The sequence below is a fragment of the Lissotriton vulgaris genome, chromosome 2_1, assembly GCF_964263255.1.
Source record: "Lissotriton vulgaris chromosome 2_1, aLisVul1.2, whole genome shotgun sequence".
In the NCBI taxonomy this organism is placed as follows: Eukaryota; Metazoa; Chordata; class Amphibia; order Caudata; family Salamandridae; genus Lissotriton; species Lissotriton vulgaris.
The window spans coordinates 391108655-391131933 of record NC_141687.1 but is presented as its reverse complement, the minus strand read 5'-3'; the positions used below and the strand labels follow the sequence as shown (position 1 = coordinate 391131933).

At 52.0% G+C, this 23279-nt stretch overlaps 1 long non-coding RNA gene and 1 pseudogene across 1 annotated transcript in view; both read left to right on the top strand.

The window, feature by feature from the left end:
• Nucleotides 1-3598, top strand: part of LOC147730430 (28S ribosomal RNA) — an 8456-nt pseudogene extending 4858 nt beyond the window's left edge.
• The window catches only part of LOC147730429 (uncharacterized), a 176817-nt gene that overhangs the window by 48733 nt on the left and 104805 nt on the right, over nt 1-23279 (top strand). The window contains exon 2 of the long non-coding RNA XR_015308577.1: nt 22923-23054. This is a non-coding gene — a long non-coding RNA (uncharacterized LOC147730429). The remainder of the gene's footprint in view (nt 1-22922; nt 23055-23279) is intronic.

Genomic DNA, 23279 nt, shown 5'->3' with positions numbered 1-23279 from the left:
CCAAGGCCGCAGAGGGTTGTCAGTACAACGCATGCTTTTACCCCGCATGCCATTACAATGCGGGGATTACAACTTGAGTCGTTACAACGACTTGCGTTGGGGGGCGCTGGATAGTGGAATAGTTTAATTTTCTATTCCAACTCCAGTCCCCGTGGATAGTAGGGAAGGTGTTGGTGGATAGAAAATTAAACTATTCCCTATCCAACAGCGCCCTCCAGCGAAAGTCGTTGTAACGACTTTCGTTGTAATCCCCGCGTTGTAATGGTAGTGCGGGGTAAATAGTTGCATCGTAAAGGATGTTCCCCGCCACAGAGTCCCCAACTTCCAAGCTACCCCGAATGGCTTCCGACACCACCAGTAACGCAGACTCTGTACTATGCCGAGATCGGAAACCATGCTCTGATGGGTCAAGACTAGCATTCTGCTCGATGAATTTAGACAGAATAGAATTCACGTGTGATTCCACCAACTTGGCCAAAAAAGGCAGCTGGGAGATAGGCTGATAGTTTCCAGGTTCGACAGGGTCCAGAGACAATTATTTTAGCAATGGGATGACTTTAGCATGTTTCCACGCCCGAGGTACAGATGCTGACATCAAAGACAAGTTGTCTATATCTAAGCTCACAGGAGAGATCAGGGAGTGAAACTGGCGAAAGTGGGCAGGTGTCAAAGGGTCGGCCAGGGAGCCTGATTTAATTTTTAAGCAAAGGGCCTCAAATTCCATGGGTGCCAAGGGAGGGAAAGAGGACAAGCTGTTACCCCCCAAGAAGTTCCCCACTCCTGGTGCCTCCCCCTCCATTGGCAAGGCCGCCTTTGGTAGGCCCAAGTAAATCTGCTCTACTTTGTTGACGAAGTACCACGCCAGCTTGTCGTACTGATGGTTAGAGGCAATAGAAGAAACCCTAGTATCGCCCGCGCTCTTCATGCCTTTGAGCAGAGAGAAGATAGTCTTAGCGGGATTAGGGCTGGCCAGGATTTTATTGGCCACAGACTCCGCTCGTGCTCTCCGAATGCACTTGTGGTACTGCTTAACAGCCGCCCGATATTCTAACTTTGCTGCCGCGTCATAAGAGCGTCTCCAGGCTCGCTCAAGCTGCTTGCAGCCCTTCTTTGCTAGAGTTAGTGGGTCATTAAACCAAGGATTAGATGGCCCGCGCCCCTTCCCTCCCCGTTTAACCGGAATGCAACTATCCAGGCCAGACGTCAGCCATTCTTGGAAGCAGAAATTTGCCGCATCCACATCTGGGGTTAACTGAGGCCTATGCCCAGGCAGCCAGGCAGAAAAAAGATCCAAGTCTAACTTGTGCCAGGGGCGTTTGAGAACTTGGGCTGGGCGGATTAAATCAGCTTTGCCCTGCAACTGCAGTGAGAATGAAACCAAGAAGTGGTCAGTCCAAGCCTGCGGGACTGGTGGATAGCTTTTTATAGGACTAAGGTTGGAAAAGATAAGGTCCAATAAATGGTCGGCCACGTGTGTACCCTCAAGAACGTGCTGCGTCAACTAGAAGGCTTCTAAGTCGTCCAAGAAGCTGGCTTTCCCACCGTTCTCAAGATGGAGATTGAGATCCTCTAGGATGGTACAATTTACCGCCTTACTAGCAAATTGTCCCACTTTACTCAGTAGATCTTCCCCAAACAAACTCGAGGGCCCGGGAGCCTGTAAATTAGGAGGCCAGATACTGTAAAATTATGGTTTAGCCTGATTTTAAATGTGGTGCTTTCACAGTCCAATATGTTCTCCTTACACAGGTTGAAAGTATAAGCCTCCTTAACAACCACTGCAATACCGCCCCCCCCCCCCCTCTATTAATGGTCTCTAACACATAGCCTTGAGGAAGAGCCAACCAAGGCTCTCCCACTGAATCTAGGGTGAGCCATGTCTCTGTTAGGAATAGAGCATCCGGGGACTCATCAGCTAAGAGGTTAAACACCTCAGCATGATGTTTCACAAGAGAGCGGCAATTCAAGCTGAGGAGCTTGTAGTCCGTATGTCCTAGTGGGAGGAATCCCCAGCACGGGGGTTGGACACCAGGAGCCGAACCAGCAAGAAATGAATCTAGTGGGCAATCTATCTGAACGCCAGCTCAATGAGACTGAGGTGAAAGTCCTTCAGAAAGGACTCCGGTTCGTCCCTACACCTAAAATCGACAAATTCCAACAGACATGTGAAGTACATCAATTCTTTAGGAAGATACGGCTGAAAGCGATCTTCTAGGGCAAAACCCAAGAACCAACTGGTGACTCAGGGTTACACAACCCTTCTACCTTCACCCCACATAATGGGATGGTCCCCAATGAAGTGCTTACCTACGAACAGGCAGTACTCAAAGATGTCAAAACTCTGACTGGAACACAGCATTTCAACAATATCTCGAAACTGGAGATGCAAGTACTAGAATCCCTAGCCAATGACACCACTATTACAGTGAAACAGGCAGACAAAGGTGGTGCTACGGTCATCATGGCAACAACAGATTATGATAAAGAATGTCTTAGACAACTGGACAATAGACGTTACTATACCCCCATTCCTCCCAACCCCACTGACCGCCTCACTAGAAGCATCATGGGACAAGTGGAGTCCGCAGAATGTCAAGGGTGGCTTAGCAAGAATGAAGCGGCCTTCCTTGTTAAAAAGGAGCCTAAAACCCCCTACTTTTATGTGATCCCAAAGATCCATAAGGGTGTCTCACCAGTACCAGGCCGCCCAATAGTCTCAGGGATAGACTCTGTCTTGGAACCACTCTCACAATTCTTCGACCATTTTTTACAGCCGCTAGTCAAACTTATCTCATCATATATACAGGACACAACAGATATCTTGTGTCTACTGGATCAGTTCCCAGATACTGACCAAATTGATTTCCTTATCACCCTAGACGTAGAGGCCCTCTATACTAACATCCCACAGAGGGCCACACTTGAGGTGATTGAAGAAATACTAAACACCACTCCCTGGGAGTCGCCAACACCTCCTGTGTTGATTATGGAGTGTTACCACTGGGATAACTGGCTTGTGGCGGCCAAGCGTTCATAGCGACGTCGCTTTTTGATCCTTCGATGTCGGCTGTTCCTATCATTATGAAGCAGAATTCACCAAGCGTTGGATTGTTCACCCACTAATAGGGAACGTGAGCTTGGTGCAGACCGTCGTGAGACAGGTTAGTTTTACCCTACTGATGTGTTGTTGCAATAGTAATCCTGCTCAGTACGAGAGGAACCGCAGGTTCAGATATTTGGTGTATGTGCTTGGCTGAGGAGCCAATGGGGTGGAGCTATTATCTATGAGATTATGACTGAACTCCTCTAAGTCAGAATCCCCCCCTAAAACGGAACGATACTGCAGTGCCGTGGAGCCTCGGTTGGCGTGGGATAGCCGGTCTCTCTCAGGGGGCTGGTGCGTAGAGCCGCTCGCTTGGGGACAGGAGTGTGGACGGAAGGGGGCCACCTCCATCGCCCTTAGTGCTCCGCATGTTTGTGGGGCACCCCGTGCTAAATCATTCATAGACGACCTGATTCTGTGTCAGGGTTTCGTAAGTAGCAGAGCAGCTACCCTGCTGCGATCTATTGAAAGTCATCCTCTGAGCCAAGCTTTTGTCTCTCCGTGCGTGGGTGGGTGCCCGCGGACGCCCGTCTCCACCAAACCCAGGGGTGGGTCTTTTGGACCGGCGGAAGGGACGCGGAGGGTGTAACATGGGTTCGCGGGAGGCTGCCTCCACCACGTGCCCTCCGGCATGGGGGCCTCCCCCTCCCGTCCCTGCCCCACCAGGGTTGCGGGGAGGGGGCCACCATCCCTTGAGGGTCAGCAGGGTGACCAGATGGCCTGGGACGGCCGGGCCTCTCCTTCCCACTGCTCCCGCCCCAGTTGGGCAGGGAGGTGAGCAGCAGCCCCAGGGAAGGAGCCTCCAGAGCAGCTGCCTCGGTGCGCCTTGCAAGGGCGACTGGGTACGGCACTATCCCAGGCCATCTGGTTGCCTGGCTTAGCGACCAGATGGCCCTGCGGGCCGGGTGACCAGATGGCCGGCCGGGCTAACTCCAACTTTTGTCCTTTCCCCAAAGTTCTGTAAGCCCCCACTATGTGGGGGCTTAATAGTCGAGAAAAATGGGCTCCCCGGGCAGGCAGTCGAAGAGAGGACATGTCTTGGGCTTAACCCTCCTTGGTTCCAGACGAGGGTCCAGGCGCTGGGAACGGGGGTCCACTGGGTCGGCACTCCCCGGCCTGGCTAGGGTTTGGAAGCTGGGACTGGGCCCGGGGCTCGTGCTCCATCCCAGGGTGTGAAAGCCCCCAGTCCTGCATGCCACCCGAGGGTCCGGGTGCTGGGGAAGGGGGTCCACCTGGGCCTGGGAGGCTCTCCCCGGCCTGGCAAGAGTTCGGAAGCTGGGACCGGTGCTCGTGCTCCATCCAAGGGTGCGGGAGCACCCCGTCCTGCAAGCCAGCCGAGGGTCTGGGCACTGGAGACGGGGGCCACCGGGTGCCGGGGAGGCTCTACCTGGCCTGGCCAGGGTTCGGAAGCTGGGACCGGGGCCGGAGCTTGTGCTCAGTCCCAGTATCCCAGGGTGCGGGAGCCCCCATCCTGCAAGCCAGCCGAAGGTTCAGGAGCTGTGGACGGGGGTCCTCCGGGGCCCAGGGAGGCTCTCCCCGGCCTGGCTAGGGTTCGGGATCTGGGCCCGGGGCTTGTGCTCCATCCCAGGGTGTGAGAGCCCCCAGTCCTGCATGCCACCCGAGGGTCCGGGTGCTGGGGAAGGGGGTCCACCTGGGCCTGGGAGGCTCTCCCCGGCCTGGCAAGAGTTCGGAAGCTGGGACCGGTGCTCGTTCTCCATCCAAGGGTGCGGGAGCACCCCGTCCTGTAAGCCAGCTGAGGGTCTACTGGAGACGGGGGCCACCGGGGGCCGGGGAGGCTCTACCTGGCCTGGCCAGGGTTCGGAAGCTGGGACCGGGGCCGGGGCTTGTGCTCCGTCCCAGTATCCCAGGGTGCGGGAGCCCCCATCCTGCAAGCCAGCCGAAGGTCCAGGAGCTGGGGACGGGGGTCCTCCAGGGCCCAGGGAGGCTCTCCCCGGCCTGGCTAGGGTTCGGGAGCTGGGCCTGGGGCTTGTGCTCCATCCCAGTGAGCGGGGGCCCCCCGTCGTGCAAGCCAGGGCGAGGGTCCTGGCGCTGGGGACAGGGGTCCACTGGGGCCCGGGGAGGCTCTCCCCACCTGGCTAGGTTTCAGTAGCTGGGCCCGGGGCTTGTGCTCTGTCCCAGTGTCCCAGGGTGCAGGAACCCCCTATTCTGCAAGCCAGCCGAGGGTCCGCGGGCTGGGGACAGGGGTCCACCAGGGCCCGGGGATGCTCTCCCCTGCCTGGCTAGGGTTCGAAAACTGGGCCCGGGGCTTGTGCTCCATCCCAGTGTCCCAGGGTGCGTGAGCCCCCCATCCTGCAAGCCAGCCGAAGGTCCAGGTGCTGGGGACGGGGGTCCTCCGGGGCCCAGGGAGGCTCTCCCCGGCCTGGCTAGGGTTCGGGAGCTGGGCCCGGGGCTTGTGCTCTGTCCCAGTGTCCCAGGGTGCAGGAACCCCCCATTCTGCAAGCCAGCCGAGGGTCCGCGGGCTGGGGACAGGGGTCCACCAGGGCCCGGGGATGCTCTCCCCAGCCTGGCTAGGGTTCGAAAACTGGGCCCGGGGCTTGTGCTCCATCCCAGTGTCCCAGGGTGCGTGAGCCCCCCATCCTGCAAGCCAGCCGAAGGTCCAGGTGCTGGGGACGGGGGTCCTCCGGGGCCCAGGGATACTCTCCCCGGCCTGGCTAGGGTTCGAAAACTGGGCCCGGGGCTTGTGCTCCATCCCAGTGTCCCAGGGTGCGTGAGCCCCCCATCCTGCAAGCCAGCCGAAGGTCCAGGTGCTGGGGACGGGGGTCCTCCGGGGCCCAGGGAGGCTCTCCCCGGCCTGGCTAGGGTTCGGAAGCTGGGCCCGGGCCCAGGGCTTGTGCTCTGTCCCAGTGTACAAGGGTGCAGGAGCCCCCTGACCTGCAAGCCAGCCGAGGATCCGGGTGCTGGGAACAGAGGTCCACCTGGGCCAGGGGATGCTCTTCCCGGCCTAGCTAGGGTTCGGAAACTGGGCCTGGGCCCGGGGCTTGTGCTCCTTCCCAGGGTCTCAGGTTGCGGGAGCCCCATCCTGCAAGCCAGCTGAGGGTCTGGGCGCTGGGGACGAGGGACCACCAGGGCCCGGGGCGGCTCTCCCTGGCCTGGCTAGGGTTCAGAAGCTGGGCCTGGGCCCGGGGCCTGTGCTCTGTCCCAGTATCCCAGGGTGCAGTAACCCCCCGTTCTGCAAGCCAGCCGAGGATCCGGGGGCTGGGAACAGGGGTCCACCAGGGCCCGGGGAGGCTCTCCCCGGCCTGGCTAGGGTTCGAAATCTGGGCCCGGGGCTTGTGCTCCATCCCAGTGTCCCAGGTTGCGTGAGCCCCCCGTCCTGCAAGCCAGCAGAGGGTCCGGGCGCTAGGGACGGGGGTCCACCAGAGCCCGTGGAGGCTCTCCCTGGCCTGGCAAAGGTTCAGAAGCTGGGCCTGGGCACGGTTCCTGTGCTCTGTCCCAGTGTCCCAGGGTGCAGGAACCTCCCATTCTGCAAGCCAGCCGAGGGTCTGGGCGCTGGGGACGGGGGTCCACCGGGTCCCGAGAATGCTCTAACTGGCCTGGCTAGGGTTCAGAAGCTAGGCCCGGGGCTTGTGCTCCGTCCCAGTGAGCGGGAGCCCCCCGTCCTGCAAGCCAGCCGAGGGTCCTGGCGCTGGGGACAGGGGTCCACTGGGGCCCGGGGAGGCTCTCCCCACCTGGCTAGGTTTCAGTAGCTGGGCCCGGGGCTTGTGCTCTGTCCCAGTGTCCCAGGGTGCAGGAACCCCCCATTCTGCAAGCCAGCCGAGGGTCCGTGGGCTGGGGACAGGGGTCCACCAGGGCCCGGGGATGCTCTCCCCGGCCTGGCTAGGGTTCGAAAACTGGGCCCGGGGCTGGTGCTCCATCCCAGTGTCCCAGGGTGCCTGAGCCCCCCGCCCTGCAAGCCAGCAGAGGGTCCGGGCGCTAGGGACGGGGGTCCACCGGAACCCGTGGAGGCTCTCCCTGGCCTGGCTAGGGTTCAGAAGCTGGGCCTGGGCCCGGGGCCTTTGCTCTGTCCCAGTGTCCCAGGGTGCAGGAAACCCCATTGTGCAAACCAGCAGAGGGTCTGGGCGCTGGGGACGGGGGTCCACTGGGGCCCAAGGAGGCTCTACCCGGCCTGGCTAGGGTACAGAAGCTAGGCCCGGGGCTTGTGCTCCGTCCCAGTGTGCGGGAGCCCCCCGTCCTGCAAGCCAGCCGAGGATCCTGGCGCTGGGGACAGGGGTCCACTGGGGCCCGGGGAGGCTCTCCCCGCCTGGCTAGGTTTCAGTAGCTGGACCCGGGGCTTGTGCTCCATCCCAGTGTCCCCGGGTGCGGGAGCCCCCGTCCTGCAAGCCAGCCAAGGGTCCGAGCGCTGGGGACAGGGATCCACCAAGGCCCGGGGAGACTCTCCTCGGTCTGGCTAGGGTTTGGAAGCTGGGACCGGGCCCGGGGCTTGTGCTCCTTCTGGCGGGTCCCAGGGTGCGGGAGCCCCTGTCCTACAAGCAAGCCGAGGGTCTGGGCGCTGCGGAAGAGGGTCCACTGGGGCCTGGGGAGGCTCTCCCCTGCCTGGCTGCTTTCAGAAGCAGGGACCGGGCCGGGGAGCGGGGGTGGCTGGCTTTTTCCGCTCCGCTGGGAGAGCTGAGTTTCTGCCCACCCCTAGTAAATACAATGGAGTTACATGGTGCTGAAATGGATTTTGTTCCATTTTATTGGGTAGATGGCTCAGAGGATGGTATGTGCTGGATGACAGTAATGAAGGTATATTGCCTACATTCCTGTGCCAATATTGTCCCCTTTCCCTTACTTGTTCCCTGCAAACCTTGCTTCAGGTAGTTCTTTGTCACCTTTGTCCCGTTTGTCGAACTGCCACTGACACCACTGGACTTCCATGTCCCTTATCTTTCTCCCTTCAATACCCTAACCAGTTGTGCCACTTACTGCCCTACCCATGCCTGTTTCCTCTAAATGTGAACCCACATCCTATTCACCATGCCTCTTTGCTTCCTTGCCCCTACATGTGCTCCTTGTTTCTCCATGTGCAGTCGCCACTCTGCTACCCAATGCAACTACTCACCATCTCTGTCTCTGTCTCTCCTTGCATCACCTTTGCCTTCTTTGCCTCCTGCACCTGCCTGCACCCGCAACACCCACACTCTACACAACCCACTAGCCCTTAACCCATGTAGATCCCTGCTGTAGGCTCTTTCCTGTTCCTCCCTTGTCTCCTTGCATTTCGTCACTAGCACATGTGCTCTTCTCCATGTTCCCTACCCAGAGTTCCTCCCAGGATCCCAACCTGCATCTTCTGCACTTTTGTGCCACCCACCCCTTTTCCTTGACAGCTCCCTGCCCTTGACACTTACCTTTACTCCTGCTTTAATTATCCATAACGACAGTGCCTCTTTGCCATGCCACCTGCACATCTTCCCTGTATGACCCCTACAGCACTTACCCTACCTAATCAATTCTTTATCTGTGTTGCACAAGGTGTCACCTGTTCCTTGCAAAATGAAATGAAGAACCTGTCTCATTTAATCCTCTTGTGTAAGAGTAGCATGGCTGCAGCCTGTGCTGTACTTGTCCTGAGTAAGAGAGAAGCTAGTACTGCTGCTTTGCTAGTCGAAGAAGTTGCTCTCCTATGTAAAGTGACATTTTGCTGCCTCCTTTCCTTGGCAGTGGGGCCACATTTGATGCTTACAGTGGTTCCCTTCCCGGTAGTAGCCTGGGCGAAAACCTACTTTTACCCTAGCTCCAGAAATGTTGCTGGACACGGGCTACCTACTATGTTTGTTGTACTGAACCATGGACCATCCTGTTTACAATTCAAAGGCCAATACTGTTCCGAGGTCCTACTGGTAAGGTGAGAGGCCTGGGCCTGAAAGGTGGGCACGGTAGGCACAATTCATGCTGTCCCTGCCTAGACATGCTCATTATCAGTATTCTCTACAATGAACCCTCCCCATTTCCCAAGGAACCACAAGCACTTTAAATTGTTTTCCTTTGTGTGGCCCATTCTCCTTGGGATTGCTCAGGCACAGCCGGATTCAACATAGCCATGACCAGCATCCTTTCTACCCGGATGGATGTTGGAATAGAGGAGACACTAGACAACAGGCATGAAATAACATGTGCATAATCCTAAAGCTACCGTAAAGTAAAAGAAATGATAAAATGATATAACACAAGAGTGTATCTATAATGCCAGAGAATACACACTATAATAAATGTGCACAGATGTGTGAGCACTTGATAGGAAATGGCTGCACCATGGTGATCTCCAACTAACCGCCTAAACAACAACTGTAATGCCGGATTGGGAACACTTCATTTATCTTGCTGCTGTTTTGGGCTTAACCTATTCTGATTGACCTTTCTTATGTCCTGGTCTGGCTACTTTGATGTGCTGTTGTCCAGTGGCGGCTGGAAGGGAACGGGGGTGGCAGGGGTGGGGGAAGGTTCGATGTTTTTTTTTAAACAGCTACCTCTTTCATCATCTCTCCGCTTCTCTTCCTGACTTTGAGTCCGAAAGAAGTAGAAAGCACACAGACTCCCCTAAGCCAATCACAATGCTTGAATGCAGCCCTGGGATTCATTTGAGCACCGTGGTTCGGCGCTCAGATGGGGACAGGGAGCCTGTGCATATTCTCCACCCAGGCTATGTATTACAGCCCAGTGGAGAACATATAAAGTGCGCATGACTGTTTGGCCGTCATGCGCATTTAAGCGAGTAAACTACTCCTCCTCCTGTGCCACTAACCTGGCCCCACCTAACCCAGCCACACAGCAATTAAAAATAAAATGATAACGTTATCATTTTATTTTTCCCTTTTCTACTTCTCTGAGAGCAGTCGGGCGACGATCCTCTGCCTTAGCGTAGGAGCCGCACATGCATGGTAAACCATCTAACTGGGGGGAACGATGCTCTGTGCAGAATTAGAGAGCTTTGTTTGGGTTGTCAGACGACTCAGTACGGGCCCAAAATCTACTTTTGTGTAAGTGTTTCAAACCTGCTTGCATAGCATATTTGAGGTGATGTTTAGTAATATCTACCCAAGATTTAGGTTGGCCGCGCTGCCATGGCATTCTAAAAACCTGGTTTGACAAGAGCTGTTTGATAATGACAATTATATCATGCAATATGCAGCTGATATGCTTTGAAAAGCAGACATATGCCTGATATTCCAAACAAAATATAATAAAACAAGCCAAACCTATTTCTATAATTCAGGACTATTAAAGGTTCAGGGTTTTCCCCAAAAATACTTACGCCTCCCAATGCAACTGGACGAGAAACATACGTTTGCAAGACTTCACTTCTGGTTGTTTCCTTTGCAGTGTTGTAGAACTGGATGGAAGGGAGTTGGTGTCCATTTCTCTGTTGATTATGTCTTACCCAAAAATAATCTGGGACACATATTTTATGTATTTGTCAGTGCTCTAGTTTGTCTCGATGCTGTGCGCCTGGAGTATGTCGAGAAACCTGTAGGAACCCCCTGCGACCCTCTACGGCCCCACCGCCGCTTAACCAAGTGTAAGGAGTGGGAGCTGCTGCAAAATATTAACTTTTTTACGCATTCTCAAAATTTTGCTGGCTAACCTGCTCCTGGGGAGGAGAATAAACGCTGCTAGACCTCGGAGGCTCCCCAGTTTATTCAACTCTTTGCCTGCATTCTTCGCCGAGGGTGACGGCTGCTCGTGGGGTGCTACGGGCATCAGGGACTTCATTTCCCAGCACCTCCAGGGCAGCGCATACTATCGACGTCAGCCCAAAGTGTCCCGAGGCGCTTAAACCACCATTGCGCCTCCCGCGGCGTGTGACACATTTCTCAAAATTTTGCTGGCTAACCTGCGCTTGGGGAGGAGAATAAACGCTGCTAGACCTCGGAGGCTGCCCACCTTATTCAACTCTTTGCCTGCATTCTTCGCTGAGGGTGATGGCCGCTCGTGGGGCGCTACGGGCATCAGGGACTTCATCTCCCAGCACCCCTAAGGCCGCGCATACTATCGATGTCAGCCCATAGCACCCGGAGGCCCTTAAATCACCACTGCGCTTCCCGCGGCGCGGGCGTGCCCGTCCGCACCCGTCGCAGCTCGGAGTAGGCTGGGCTGGAAAACCCCCCCTTTTATCTGTACTGTACGCATCGTAAAGGACCTGGTCAGTGACACCTAATCGACTTTTTCCTCTTTTAGTGGACTCTATTTATATGTTTAATGGCCACCAAATGTAAAATAACTGGGCCGAGGGTTGAGGGTGGTGTGGCAGGCACCCTAGATGCCTTTTTAAATAGGGCTGAATCTATTTTCCAGCATGAGATACTCTCCACTGAGAGAAGACTCTCCCTGGGGCCGCTTAAGGGGCAAAAAAGATTATCTTTGGGGGCCATCAGTAAAGCGAAATCACCAGTGACAGCTCCCCAACCCATAACCTGTTCTAGTACAGACACCACCGAACTAAACCGTGACGTGGGTGTAGCAGAAACACCAACCCCGAGGGATTCTAGTGACCTGGCGAAAGTTCTTTCCCCTTGTGTAACCATCCAGATGGCCTTGCCGGTGCCATCCCAGGTTCCTGTGTCAGATTACCCTGTTGCTTTGACCACCCAGCAACTACCCCCATCAAAATCACCAAGGGTAGATAGAGGTGATCGTGTCACCAGACCTAAAAGATCGACCCGCGAAAATGAAGCCACAGGAGGTGTTCTTAATCTAGGGATAGACCGATCCCAAGAGTGGGGAACCGGGGAGCTGTTTGCTAAGCACGCAAGGGGTGGCATTGCCTTGAGGCCCAGAGCTAGTGCTAAAATCAAACCTAAATCTCAATCTTCGGGGGCTAGTGGAAAGTTGTCCTTGAGACCTGCGAATGGTGCCCCCGCCATTGATAACGTGGATTCCTTAACCCCTTCGATGCTGATGACGGAACGGTTCCGTCATCAGCGTCGGTTGAGCTGTGCTGATGACGGAACCGTTCCGTCATGACTCTGCCCGCGCAAGGCGGAGTCAGCATGGGCGGGGAATTCGCGCCGCACGGATGCGGTTAATGGCAGGGGAACATGAAAGCCACCTAGATTACTGGAATCATATTGAGTCTCTGATTACGGGGCTTTTAGCACCTTTCTTGATTAGACTGGGGGCGATTGAGGAAAAACTATCTCTCCTGTCACAAGGCACCTATTTGACAGTAAATCCAGAGGTGGTCAGGACCAACCATCGTCATGTAGAGGGGGGGGGGAACCCTGCAGCATCCTCTACACTAAGGTCTGGGGGACGTAGCAGGGAACTGGCCCACAAGTTATGGATAAGTTTGTTTCTCATGTGCGTACTGACCATACACAGGTAAAGCAGCGTCTATCTGGCACCGCGGGCCTTCCTTCGCAATTGAGAACAAGCTCCCAAGAGATGAGTGGGTCTGTGAAAGGGGTGCAATTAGGTTCCCAAACTCTGCTCCCCCAGGAGCCCACTCATAGTGATGCTGTGGCTATACAAGCACCACATAGGGATGGCCGTAGATCATTACCCCATGTGCCCACCAAGCCTGCTCGGGACATCCTAGATCTCCCTCCGGCGGCTTGTCCTCTGGTCGTGGTCTTGGCCGGTGTTCCTGCGCTAAGACCCGCCCAAACTGAATCCTGGGGCCAGCTGAGGAATAAAACAGCAGATTGGCTGACTAGACACAAAAGGTTTAGGGCAGCCATGTTTAATGACATTATTATGGTTCGTAGAGTAGCGTGGGTGGGCCAGTCTCCTAAGACCATAGCGGGGGACTGTGTGGTTGTTAATTTTCGGACTCCATTGGCTGCTCAAATTATTCTAAAGGTCGAGGATCATTGCCCACTATCTTCTACCTCTATTTGGGCATTGCCATTGGGCTATTTTTATAAACCCCCGAAGAAGAACCTAAATGAGACACCCTGCTTTACACCGAATATAAATGGGTTTGAGGTGCTATCCGGGCTTGACAATCAAGATTGACTGAACATCACTAATCGAGCTCCAGTGATTGCACCAAATTATAGGGCAGTGATAGAGGTTCACCCCCTTTCTGTTGTGCCTAGCATTCCACCTATGGAACGTGATGCCTCAGTTAAGATAGCAGTAGAGGCTAGGACCAATACAAACACACTCAACCTCCTCTCCTGGAATGTAGCAGGGTTAGAGAAGAAATTACTGCTCCCTGAATAGAATACATTTGTCGAAAAGTGCGAGATATGTCTATTCCAGGAGACTTGGAGTATAACCTCCATTCACAAATCCGGCTATACTACCTACTTCATTCTGGCAACTAGTTCAGGCAAGTGCCGCCCCTCTGGGGGGCTTCAAATCTGAGTTAGTATTACCCTGAATTGGACAATTGCCACCCACAGTTGTCTCTCATTGGACATTTTGCATCCAACTGTTAGAGGCACACCCAATAGCACAGCATTAGAACTTTTTAACCTGCTCCTGGGGAGGAGAATAAACGCTGCTAGACCTCGGAGGCTCCCCAGTTTATTCAACTCTTTGCCTGCATTCTTCGCCGAGGGCGACGGCCACTCGTGGGGCGCTACGGGCATCAGGGACTTCATTTCCCAGCACCCCCCAGGGCCGCACATACTATTGACGTCAGCCCAAAGCACCTGGAGGCGCTTAAATCACTACTGCGCCTACTGTGGCGCGGGACGCATTTCTCAAAATTTTGCTGGCTAACCTGCTCCTGGGGAGGAGAATAAACGCTGCTAGACCTCGGAGGCTCCCCAGTTTATTCAACTCTTTGCCTGCATTCTTCGCCGAGGGTGACGGCTGCTCGTGGGGTGCTACGGGCATCAGGGACTTCATTTCCCAGCACCTCCAGGGCAGCGCATACTATCGACGTCAGCCCAAAGTGTCCCGAGGCGCTTAAATCACCACTGCGCTTCCCGCGGCACGGGCGTGCCCGTCCGCACCCGTCGCAGCTCGGAGTAGGCTGGGCTGGAAAACCCCCTCTTTTATCTGTACTGTACGCATCGTAAAGGACCTGGTCAGTTACACCTAATCAACTTTTTCCTCTTTTAGTGGACTCTATTTATATGATTAATGGCCACCAAACGTAAAATAACTGGGCCGAGGGTTGAGGGTGGTGTGGCAGGCACCCTAGATGCCTTTTTAAATAGGGCTGAATCTATTTTCCAGCATGAGATACTCTCCACTGAGAGAAGACTCTCCCTGGGGCCGCTTAAGGGGCAAAAAAGATCATCTTTGGGGGCCATCAGTAAAGCGAAATCACCAGTGGCAGCTCCCCAACCCATAACCTGTTCTAGTACAGACACCACCGAACTAAACCGTGACGTGGGTGTAGCAGAAACACCAACCCCGAGGGATTCTAGTGACCTGGCGAAAGTTCTTTCCCCTTGCGTAACCATCCAGATGGCCTTGCCGGTGCCATCCCAGGTTCCTGTGTCAGATTACCCTGTTGCTTTGACCACCCAGCAACTACCCCCATCAAAATCACCAAGGGTAGATAGAGGTGATCGTGTCACCAGACCTAAAAGATCGACCCGCGAAAATGAAGCCACAGGAGGTGTTCTTAATCTAGGGATAGACCGATCCCAAGAGTGGGGAACCGGAGGGCTGTTTGCTAAGCACGCAAGGGGTGGCATTGCCTTGAGGCCCAGAGCTAGTGCTAAAATCAAACCTAAATCTCAATCTTCGGGGGCTAGTGGAAAGTTGTCCTTGAGACCTGCGAATGGTGCCCCCGCCATTGATAACGTGGATTCCTTAACCCCTTTGATGCTGATGACGGAACGGTTCCGTCATCAGCGTCGGTTGAGCTGTGCTGATGACGGATCCGTTCCGTCATGACTCTGCCCGCGCAAGGCGGAGTCAGCATGGGCGGGGAATTCGCGCCGCACGGATGCGGTTAATGGCAGGGGAACATGAAAGCAACCTAGATTACTGGAATCATATTGAGTCTCTGATTACGGGGCTTTTAGCACCTTTCTTGATTAGACTGGCAGCGATTGAGGAAAAACTATCTCTCCTGTCACAAGGCACCTATTTGACAGTAAATCCAGAGGTGGTCAGGACCAACCATCGTCATGTAGAGGGGGGGGAACCCTGCAGCATCCTCTACACTAAGGTCTGGGGGACGTAGCAGGGAACTGGCCCACAAGTTATGGATAAGTTTGTTTCTCATGTGCGTACTGACCATACACAGGTAAAGCAGCGTCTATCTGGCACCGCGGGCCTTCCTTCGCAATTGAGAACAAGCTCCCAAGAGATGAGTGGGTCTGTGAAAGGGGTGCAATTAGGTTCCCAAACTCTGCTCCCCCAGGAGCCCACTCATAGTGATGCTGTGGCTATACAAGCACCACATAGGGATGGCCGTAGATCATTACCCCATGTGCCCACCAAGCCTGCTCGGGACATCCTAGATCTCCCTCCGGCGGCTTGTCCTGTGGTCGTGGTCTTGGCCGGTGTTCCTGCGCTAAGACCCGCCCAAACTGAATCCTGGGGCCAGCTGAGGAATAAAACAGCAGATTGGCTGACTAGACACAAAAGGTTTAGGGCAGCCATGTTTAATGACATTATTATGGTTCGTAGAGTAGCGTGGGTGGGCCAGTCTCCTAAGACCATAGCGGGGGACTGTGTGGTTGTTAATTTTCGGACTCCATTGGCTGCTCAAATTATTCTAAAGGTCGAGGATCATTGCCCACTATCTTCTACCTCTATTTGGGCATTGCCATTGGGCTATTTTTATAAACCCCCGAAGAAGAACCTAAATGAGACACCCTGCTTTACACCGAATATAAATGGGTTTGAGGTGCTATCCGGGCTTGACAATCAAGATTGACTGAACATCACTAATCGAGCTCCAGTGATTGCACCAAATTATAGGGCAGTGATAGAGGTTCACCCCCTTTCTGTTGTGCCTAGCATTCCACCTATGGAACGTGATGCCTCAGTTAAGATAGCAGTAGAGGCTAGGACCAATACAAACACACTCAACCTCCTCTCCTGGAATGTAGCAGGGTTAGAGAAGAAATTACTGCTCCCTGAATAGAATACATTTGTCGAAAAGTGCGAGATATGTCTATTCCAGGAGACTTGGAGTATAACCTCCATTCATAAATCCGGCCATACTACCTACTTCATTCTGGCAACTAGTTCAGGCAAGTGCCGCCCCTCTGGGGGGCTTCAAATCTGAGTTAGTATTACCCTGAATTGGACAATTGCCACCCACAGTTGTCTCTCATTGGACATTTTGCATCCAACTGTTAGAGGCACACCCAATAGCACAGCATTAGAACTTTTTAACCTGCTCCTGGGGAGGAGAATAAACGCTGCTAGACCTCGGAGGCTCCCCAGTTTATTCAACTCTTTGCCTGCATTCTTCGCCGAGGGCGACGGCTGCTCGTGGGGCTCTACGGGCATCAGGGACTTCATTTCCCAGCACCTCCAGGGCAGCGCATACTATCGACGTCAGCACAAAGTGTCCCGAGGCGCTTAAATCACCATTGCGCCTCCCGCGGCGTGTGACACATTTCTCAAAATTTTGCTGGCTAACCTGCGCTTGGGGAGGAGAATAAACGCTGCTAGACCTCGGAGGCTGCCCACCTTATTCAACTCTTTGCCTGCATTCTCCGCTGAGGGTGATGGCCGCTCGTGGGGCGCTACGGGCATTAGGGACTTCATTTCCCAGCACCCCCAAGGCCGCGCATACTATCGATGTCAGCCCATAGCACCCAGAGGCCCTTAAATCACCACTGCGCTTCCCGCGGCGCGGGCGTGCCCGTCCGCACCCGTCGCAGCTCGGAGTAGGCTGGGCTGGAAAACTCCCCCTTTTATCTGTACTGTACGCATCGTAAATGACCTGGTCAGTGACACCTAATCGACTTTTTCCTCTTTTAGTGGACTCTACTTATATGATTAATGGCCACCAAACGTAAAATAACTGGGCCGAGGGTTGAGGGTGGTGTGGCAGGCACCCTAGATGCCTTTTTAAATAGGGCTGAATCTATTTTCCAGCATGAGATACTCTCCACTGAGAGAAGACTCTCCCTGGGGCCGCTTAAGGGGCAAAAAAGATCATCTTTGGGGGCCATCAGTAAAGCGAAATCCCCAGTGGCAGCTCCCCAACCCATAACCTGTTCTAGTACAGACACCACCGAACTAAACCGTGACGTGGGTGTAGCAGAAACACCAACCCTGAGGGATTCTAGTGACCTGGCGAAAGTTCTTTCCCCTTGTGTAACCATCCAGATGGCCTTGCCGGTGCCATCCCAGGTTCCTGTGTCAGATTACCCTGTTGCTTTGACCACCCAGCAACTACCCCCATCAAAATCACCAAGGGTAGATAGAGGTGATCGTGTCACCAGACCTAAAAGATCGACCCGCGAAAATGAAGCCACAGGAGGTGTTCTTAATCTAGGGATAGACCGATCCCAAGAGTGGGGAACCGGGGAGCTGTTTGCTAAGCACGCAAGGGGTGGCATTGCCTTGAGGCCCAGAGCTAGGGCTAAAATCAAACCTAAATCTCAATCTTCGGGGGCTAGTGGAAAGTTGTCCTTGAGACCTGCGAATGGTGCCCCCGCCATTGATAACGTGGATTCCTTAACCCCTTCGATGCTGATGACGGAACGGTTCCGTCATCAGCGTCGGTTGAGCTGTGCTGATGACGGAACCGTTCCGTCATGACTCTGCCCGCGCAAGGCGGAGTCAGCATGGGCGGGGAATTCGCGCCGCACGGATGCGGTTAATGGCAGGGGAACATGAAAGCAACCTAGATTACTGGAATCATATTGAGTCTCTGATTACGGGGCTTTTAGCACCTTTCTTGATTAGACTGGGGGCGATTGAGGAAAAACTATCTCTCCTGTCACAAGGCACCTATTTGACAGTAAATCCAGAGGTGGTCAGGACCAACCATCGTCATGTAGAGGGGGGGGAACCCTGCAGCATCCTTTACACTAAGGTCTGGGGGACGTAGCAGGGAACTGGCCCACAAGTTATGGATAAGTTTGTTTCTCATGTGCGTACTGACCATACACAGGTAAAGCAGCGTCTATCTGGCACCGCGGGCCTTCCTTCGCAATTGAGAACAAGCTCCCAAGAGATGAGTGGGTCTGTGAAAGGGGTGCAATTAGGTTCCCAAACTCTGCTCCCCCAGGAGCCCACTCATAGTGATGCTGTGGCTATACAAGCACCACATAGGGATGGCCGTAGATCATTACCCCATGTGCCCACCAAGCCTGCTCGGGACATCCTAGATCTCCCTCTGGCGGCTTGTCCTCTGGTCGTGGTCTTGGCCGGTGTTCCTGCGCTAAGACCCGCCCAAACTGAATCCTGGGGCCAGCTGAGGAATAAAACAGCAGATTGGCTGACTAGACACAAAAGGTTTAGGGCAGCCATGTTTAATGACATTATTATGGTTCGTAGAGTAGCGTGGGTGGGCCAGTCTCCTAAGACCATAGCGGGGGACTGTGTGGTTGTTAATTTTCGGACTCCATTGGCTGCTCAAATTATTCTAAAGGTCGAGGATCATTGCCCACTATCTTCTACCTCTATTTGGGCATTGCCATTGGGCTATTTTTATAAACCCCCGAAGAGGAACCTAAATGAGACACCCTGCTTTACACCGAATATAAATGGGTTTGAGGTGCTATCCGGGCTTGACAATCAAGATTGACTGAACATCACTAATCGAGCTCCAGTGATTGCACCAAATTATAGGGCAGTGATAGAGGTTCACCCCCTTTCTGTTGTGCCTAGCATTCCACCTATGGAACGTGATGCCTCAGTTAAGATAGCAGTAGAGGCTAGGACCAATACAAACACACTCAACCTCCTCTCCTGGAATGTAGCAGGGTTAGAGAAGAAATTACTGCTCCCTGAATAGAATACATTTGTCGAAAAGTGCGAGATATGTCTATTCCAGGAGACTTGGAGTATAACCTCCATTCACAAATCCGGCTATACTACCTACTTCATTCTGGCAACTAGTTCAGGCAAGTGCCGCCCCTCTGGGGGGCTTCAAATCTGAGTTAGTATTACCCTGAATTGGACAATTGCCACCCACAGTTGTCTCTCATTGGACATTTTGCATCCAACTGTTAGAGGCACACCCAATAGCACAGCATTAGAACTTTTTAACATCTATGCAAGAGGTTCTACAGATGCCCAGCCATCCCCGACCATAACAGCTCTGGAAAGTTTGCTATCCTGTACCCCGCCACGTTCAAACATCATTGTAGCGGGGGACCTTAATTGTACGTATGAACCGCTGAGTGCTGAGGATTTTTTGGGTACTGCCGAAGAGGATGCAAAATGGGCTATCCGTTCTCTTAGCCTAGACCCCATTAAGAAGTGGTCTCAAAGGGCTATTCAAATCAATGCCCTCACCCTGGAATTTAATTTAAGAGCTGCAAATGGGAGGACAATCTCCGATTTAAGCGGCGCAAATACTTTTAACAGGATAAGCTCCCCGTCCAGAATAGACTACATTCTTATTGATGTCGATTATGGGGGGACCTCCAGGACATGGTAGTTAAACCCTCCATAGCTAGTGACAATAACCCTCTCAGTTTACAAATTAACAATGCCTGGCGATCTCTTGGTACAGACACTTATAGCCCTCCTTTCCTGTCAACTAGAGAGGTAATTCCCTCTTAACTGCAACAGATGCCTTAAATGGCTTAAAGTCTCCCAGCAGGAACACAAATTGGAAAGCATCAAGGAAGCTTTAGAGTCTAAGAATAAGGAACTTGTGGTGCACTTTTCACCAGTTTTACCAGGAATTAATTGATAAATTGAGTTAAATTTTTATCGTTGAGGGGAAATCGGGCCCAATGCGAAACCAAGCTTGGCCCTCTAACCCATGGTATTCCCCGGGCTGCAGGGAAAAGAGGGCAGTCCTATCTCTTGCAGTTAGGAAAAAAGATCTTCCAGCAATCAAAATAGCAAGAAAGGAGTATTCCAGGGCACAGGTGGAAGCTAATCAAAATTGGGATGAGTCCCACTGGCAGGAATTAAAGCACGCCTCCATGCAGAGGGACTCAAAACCTTTTTGGGATCTAATTAATAGTGGGACCAGAACAAGATATGTCCCAATCCCCAACCATATTACGGGCCAGCAATAGCAGGAGCACTTCTCCAATCTTTATTCTGCTTCTGCACAATCATAAGCCTTGGGCTCTCTTCATTGACAATGAACTTGATAGCGAGGGGGTCCCCTGTCCCAGACACTTGGAAAGGAGCAGAGGTTGTTCCAATTTTCAAGAAGGGGAATAGGTAGGACCCTGCCAACTACTGTCCGATTAGTTTAATCGATGTGATCCAGAAGGTGGTAGGCAGGGTCCTCCTCATGAAAATTAGACCATGGATGGAGGACGGCAAAATCCTGTTCCACTATCAAGCGGAGTTCAGGCAAAAGGTGGAAACAATGGACCAGGTGTTCAGATTCTTCATGATCTATTGGAAAATAGTGATTTTAGGGAAAGGCAGTCGGTATCTTGCCTTCATAGATCTGAAGACTGCGTTCGACCTGGTGCCCCGGGACAAACTCTGGCAGGTCCTCCAACAACTGGGCATTTCCCCCCAGATACTCAACATTATAAAACGCCTACATAATGACAACTATGCCAAAAGTAGGTGGGGATCACAGGGGCAACTGACAGAGAGGATCATGGTGAATGGGGAGATCCGACAGGGATGCGAGCTGGCCCCCCACCCTGTTTTCTTTATTCGTCAACGGGGTGGTTGACCATCTTAGGCAGGAACAAGCAGACGCTCCCATATTGGCGGTAGAGAAGACACCTACCCTGCTGTTCGCCGGCGACACCCTTTTTATCTCTAAATCACTGGGTGGTCTCCAGAAACTTCTAATCAGGTTTGGACACTTTTGCAATTCTCGGGGGTTGACAATTAATACAACTAAAATAAAATTAATGACCATCAACCCGTCTAAACGTTTTAGAAATGGCATTACCCTGAACGATTCCCCCTTGGACACTGTCGAGTCTTTTGACTATTTGGGAATCCGTGTCTCTAAGAACATGAGGTGGGGTCCCCATCTAGCCAAGATGCTCCTAAGCCATAAGCGGGTGTCTGAAGCCATCGTCAGAGAACAACATCTGTCTGGGAGTAGGCCAGTTGGCCCGGCGCTTGCAGTCTTCGACTGTAAAGCATTACCTTCTGCCCTATACGGGGCTGAATTATGGGCCTTCGAGAAAGTTGGTGAGCTTCCCAAATCTGAAAATAAGTTCATGAGAGATCTCATTTCCCTCCCTATTTCTACCCCCCTGAAACCATTATTTTATGACATGGGAAGGCGCTCCATCCAGGATATTGTACGACTGTGTCCCCTGCTCTTCTGGGCACTCATAAGAAGGACTGCTGAATTGTCCAATTATGCGGCAGCCCTTGATGAATTGGTAGTAGCTTATACAGGGAGCAGGATTAAATGGTTAACCGACCTTCAACAGCTCTTAACAGATATAGGTTTCAAAGAGGCATGGGCCAGCCAGGTCCCACCCTCAAAGCAGGACTTGAAGCATGTCTATTGGGATTGGGTGCAGTCACAAGAGCTCCTGAACCCCAAAATAGGGAAACTTACTGATGGGTTCTTTGAACACAAATCCATGTGTAGATTGGAACCCTACCTGGATTTCATACAGGTCCCTAGAGACAGGGTCCTGTATGTGAAGCTGAGATTAAGGACCCTTCCCATAAACAGTGTGATAGCTACCTGGAAAGGGCCTAATTCAATATCTCTGCCCTGTCCAGGCTGCGCTTACCACAAGGAGTCTATTGCACACCTTTTATTTGCCTGTCCGGCCTACAGATCGGCGAGAGCCAAGTGGCTCAAACCAGTCTGTCAAATGATTGGCCCAATGAATCACCGTGCTGCACTCCGCATCTTATGCACTGATACATCATCATTGACATTGATTTGCGGAGTAGGCAAGTTTTTAGGTGCGCATGGTTGTTACGAAAAAAGATTCTGGCAAAAAATGTTGAGATGCCCCAGTAGCCTCGATACGCCTGGCCAATAGTGAGAACAGAACCATGGTTTCGAGTGACCAACGCTTAGTGCTATAACCTTCATGTTTCCGTCATAACATTATTGGCTTGTGAAATGGATTGCCCTTTCTTATTTTTCGTCTTTTTTAAACGTATGATTTTTAAAATGTAATTTATATTGTAAAGTATAGTATGAAGCGTGATGCATTTTATTTGTTGTAAGTTTCTTATCTTTCACATTTTTAAATGTATATGGTTTTAGGCTTTTATGATATTTTTTATCGAATAAAGCTTATACAACTAAGTATTTGTCAGTGTCTGAGAAAAATTTGGAGAGGTCTACAGAAACCAGTTTGGCTCAGTTTGGGTGTTAGAAATGTGCTGACACTAAATGCATGCTTAAATGGGTTGGATTTCGAATTAACTGGATATTTTTCAAAAAATAGGGATCAAGAACAATATTCATTATTGCATAACGGACCCACTATTGTCAATGGCAGCTTACTCTAGGAATAGTGTACTGGACAAAGAAGCATCCTTGGTTTAGTTCTGTAATTCCATTTAAACACGATTTAACATTTTAATGAGTGGATTATGATTTATTTTTCTTACCCCAATATAATTTCTTAGCAATGTATTTATACTGTAAAGTTGACCAACGTGATGTGATTAACTCTCATTTTAGTTTCTGTATGTTATGAACAATGTAGTCAGCCATAAGTGTAAAATTTGTATTTTATTCAATTTGGTTGCATTTAGATTTAATTAATCACACAATAAATTAATGTAGTCCATAAGTATATACTCTATGATTCAATACTGATTAGAATTGGTCTTGATTTTAATATGTACCTTACAGATTGTGTACCAGGCTTTTTTGGAGAGATGATGTACTATCCATGTGGAGTATCTCCGTTGAAGAAGCTTATTTGCCCTCTCCAAAATAATCATCATTTGAAGAACAGTATCTTTGTACAATATTGAACATATCGTAAGTTATCTTTAACTTAACTTTTTCATATAGTAACCATGTTTTTTTCCAGTTGATTTCAAATGAAGTTTAGTGATCGATTTTTTTTATTTTTATTATAGTAGTGGCAAAGAGATTGATCTGCTTCCTATCAAATTGCAAGGGAAACCGTAGATCTTTGATTTGAGAAGGTCAAAAAGACGTTTTGGATATCAAGTTTTTACATTATTAGATTTGTGATATACA